Here is a 4199-nt window from a genome sequence, read left to right as displayed (position 1 = left end):
TAAGAAAGGAAGGGATAAGTTTGATCCTTACCGCTTTCTTCCCACCAAACAACTTCAACAAGATGCTAACGAACACAACCACCACCGAAACAATGACACCAATTGTAATGTTTGGTTGTGTTCCAGCCTTCTCAATAAGTTCCTGCAATACTAGAAAAACCATGTTTTAATGTTTAAATACACACAACATGAAAACCAAAACATTTTTCTCTATCATTATCAACTTACCAAAACTTTTTCCTTATAGTTAGCCTAGAAAGACACGTAAGCAATATTGTAAAGCACATTAAAAATTGTTGGCGTGCCTTTCTTAGGCCTTGCTAGCTAGCCACAAGAAGAAGGTTTAATGTGCTTTACAAAATTGTTGACATGCCTTTCTTGGTTAGCCACAAGGACAACGTATTGGTAAGTCGACAATACTAGAAAATTATGCTTTGGTTTTCTTGTTGTGTGTATATAAACATGATATTTCTGGTATTGCAGGAACTTATTGAGAAGGATGAAACACAACCATACATTACAACTGGTGTATAGTTTCAGTAGTTGTCGTGTTCTTTGGCATCTTATTGAAGTTGTTATTTGGTGGGAAGAAAGAGCGGTAAGGATCAACTCATCATTCTCTTTTTTATGAATGAAACTTAATGTGGCACTAGAGTTGGGTCGGGTAACGGATCAAAATTAGTTAAAATGTTTCAGCTCTATTTGGTTAATTGCGATGACAAAACACAATATTATTATGGATAATAATTTAGCTGACCCGTTTATCAAACACTGGATTTGAGGAAAATTTTGGAGGCTGTATAAACTTGTCCTTTGAAGCAAGTTTTTTAAGTTGGCCCGTTTGAAATAAAACAAAAAACCCATTAATAAGTTCAAAGTTTGTGCGCATTTCAAATAGTCTTTGGGATCAAAAATGTTATGGCATTGCTTTCTATTTCTCAGTTAATTTTTTATTCGACCTTTTTTAGAAACATACGGAATCCATATAGACCCACTAAGTGGGTCAATGTTATTGGCTGAAATCAAACTATTAAAAAGATACATGTGTTAAAAACACGACATGCTTAACAAGTAATTGGGTTGGAATCGTGACCTTTAAACAATTAAATGGGTCAAAACCGGTGATGTTGATTAATTTATGAGTCTGATAATTTTGATTTTACAGACAAAGGTGGCTCTACCCCATATCCCTCACTTTTTGAGTGTTTCTAGTCACATGTTGACCCGAGTTATACGATAATGAAATTTAGAAATCGATATTGAAAAACCAAGAAGAATTAAAAGAAATTGGACATTAAAAGAAACCATAAGTAGCTTGTCTGAATTAAGAACACAATTTATCCATATATAAAACAAAATGCTTGCATGTAGCAGATAGATAAAACAACAAATTAGATATAATAAACTTAATCAAATTTGTAACTGCACAAAATAAACCAGTTAATCAGTTACTACTTATTAATCCATAAACTATAGAACACCGAACCACAAAACACAGATGAAATCAGTTTGCTTACAGCGTCTGAAGAAGGGTAAAGCTGTGAAACCAAGCAACTAATCAAAACAAAACAATACAACGATCCCATCTTGCTCTAAGTTGGGTTAATTACTTATGACTTGCAAGGAGTTGGGATGAGTTGATCCGCCCAATTATATATATATATATATATATATATATATATATATATATATATATATATATATTGCATGTTTTATTTAATCAACGGCCAAGATCTGCGGGGGATTATGTTTTTGGGTAAAACTATTGACTTATTTCGTGAGTTGGCATTGTACTATGATTGTCCTACATTAAACAGAACGAATGAAAATAGAATTTTTACTGACAAAACTCATAACTGCATAACAAACTTTCCTTTTATAGAACATTGCATTGCAACTTTATTACACCGCCTTAATTTACCCGCAGATTACTTTTTTTCTAAGCAAATAAAAATTTTCCAAACGTAAAAAAAAGTACATTTTCTTATTACACCTAAATATTTTTTTTTAACGGGCAATGAATAAATTTGGCTACTTGTGGTGACTTAGGCTAAGGGGTATAAACTATACACCACTATCCCTCGTTCTTTTCATTCGCCACATCAGCGTCACGTCAGCTTTCCCTCATCATTCTCCATCACCTTTCACCACCTTTCAACCAAAGAAATACACCACTCTTTTCCTCATTCTTCACCATTCTCTATTTCTTACATTTCTTTTTTATTTAATACATTTTTTATATTTAAAAATATATTTGAAATTATAATAATTAATAAACTAAATTGAAATTCATAAATTTAAAAAGTGGAAACGATTACATCAGATGAAGTAACTAAAAAATGATCAAGAATAACAATGGACACGACTTTTGGCCCAAGTGACCAACACCCTTTCTTTAACGTTTTAGTTATTGTTAATGAAATGTCCTCTCTGGGGGTTGAACGGTTTTAGATTTTGCAGAGTATGTTTATGCCCTTCTTATGCTAAGAAACTAGGGGTTTCAGCATGTCATAAACTCATCAATCATCATGTTCGTCTAACTTGCTTTCGCCTTGTCGTAAACTTATCAAAAAACTTGATAAAAGTGTGAATGGAACCCAAACACCGCCTGGTTGGACACGTGAAACAGAAACTTGTGTGGTCTACAATCTTAATTAACTATCATGACACAGTATAATGATGCATGATAACCAGAAACCCACATACCACAAAGATATGCATGAATAACCAGAAATCCACAACTAGATGTTAATCTTAAACATTTGCGGAGAGGCATCAGTCATAGAAAAATTCTCAAAAAATAGAACTTTTCTATTTGCACTTTTCCATAAGATTTAATCAACTCCTGAATTCAGTATTTGTGTGGATATTGTTGGTAGGAATAATGGATGCTAGGTTTACATAATCCATGAATAATCTCCATTTACAATGTCATACAAAAAACTTTCCTTTTCCTTGTACACCACAAATTCTGTGTTTTAACAAAAACAAGAAAAAAAGCATCCTTAAAATACCAACTAAAAACACTACCAACTTCAACATACCATCTCCCATTAGGTGTCAAGTCTTGTCCTTCTACGAGGAGCTGCCCCTGCATCCTCGGTCTTCTCTTCCTCCTCACCTTCACCTTCACCTTCAGCGGTGTTTGACGACTCCCCTTCCTTCTTTTCCGGAACCACAGTCACCTTGTTTGTCTGTAAAATCATAACTATCAGGCTCATAAAACTAACCAACATCACCGGTAACATGTCACGTATTCAACCCGTTTATTTCTTACGGGTGGCTTTTCAACCAGCCCCATTCAAACGTTAATGGGCCAATTTCACCACGCTTACTTGCTAATGGGTTGATAAGGGTCAGATAAAAAATTACTAAAAAGAAAAAGTAATGTCAAAACAAGTTTGAGCCCATAGACTATTTGAGTATTTGAAGTGCATACAAGATGCAGGTCATGTTTTACGTAGAAACAGGCCAAAAGAAACTTGCTTAAACGGAAAAGCTTGTACAAGCCTCAAAATTGTATTCCTCAAATCCAGAAAATTGTTATATAAACGGATCAATTATACACTATTATCCATAATAATGTTAATTTTTGCTTCATAGTTAACCAAAGAGAGTTAGACAGCTGACCCACTTTGACCCATTAGCTAACCCAACTATAGTACCACATTAAAATTTTTAAACAAAAAAGAGGACAAGTTGGTCCTTACCGCTTTCTTCCCACCAAACAGCAACTTCAACAAGATGCTAAAGATCACCACAACTACCGAAACAATGACACCGATTGTAATGTTTGGTTGTGTTTCAGCCTTCTCAATAAGTTCCTGTAATACCAGAAAAAACATGTTTTAATGTCTAAATACACACAACACGAAGACCAAAACATTCTTCTCTAGTTAGCAATCTATCAACTTACCAAAACTTTTTCCTTATAGTTAGCCAAGAAAGGCACGTCAGCAATCTTGTAAAGCACATCAAACACAGCTTTCTGCAAAGATTCAAGTAAACAATCAGAGAAAAGTTTAAAAAAATATAAACGAGTAAATTACTATTTTGGTCCATGGGGTTTAGCATGTTAATCATCTTAGTCCGAAAAGGTAACCTTAACTATTTTGGTCCATGACACCAAATCCGACACTCCGTTAGATTTTTCTGATAAGTTAACAGGGTTTTTAGTAATTTCACATTTAAGGGACTAA

At 33.9% G+C, this 4199-nt stretch overlaps 1 long non-coding RNA gene across 1 annotated transcript; it reads right to left on the bottom strand.

Annotated features, from left to right (window-relative positions):
• Positions 1 to 2768: 2768 nt before the first annotated feature.
• Positions 2769 to 4057, bottom strand: LOC143586908 (uncharacterized). Its single transcript, XR_013144781.1, has 3 exons — positions 3917 to 4057; positions 3711 to 3824; positions 2769 to 3194 (listed from the first exon to the last, which is right to left on the bottom strand). It is a non-coding gene; the product is annotated as an uncharacterized LOC143586908 (long non-coding RNA).
• Positions 4058 to 4199: the final 142 nt, after the last annotated feature.

This window comes from Bidens hawaiensis, unplaced genomic scaffold, assembly GCF_021521415.1.
Source record: "Bidens hawaiensis isolate Kalapana, Puna unplaced genomic scaffold, B.hawaiensis_p1.1 tig00035045_1, whole genome shotgun sequence".
Classification (NCBI taxonomy): domain Eukaryota; kingdom Viridiplantae; phylum Streptophyta; class Magnoliopsida; order Asterales; family Asteraceae; genus Bidens; species Bidens hawaiensis.
Note: the sequence above shows the minus strand (reverse complement) of the source record. Positions and strands in the feature narration are given on the sequence as shown.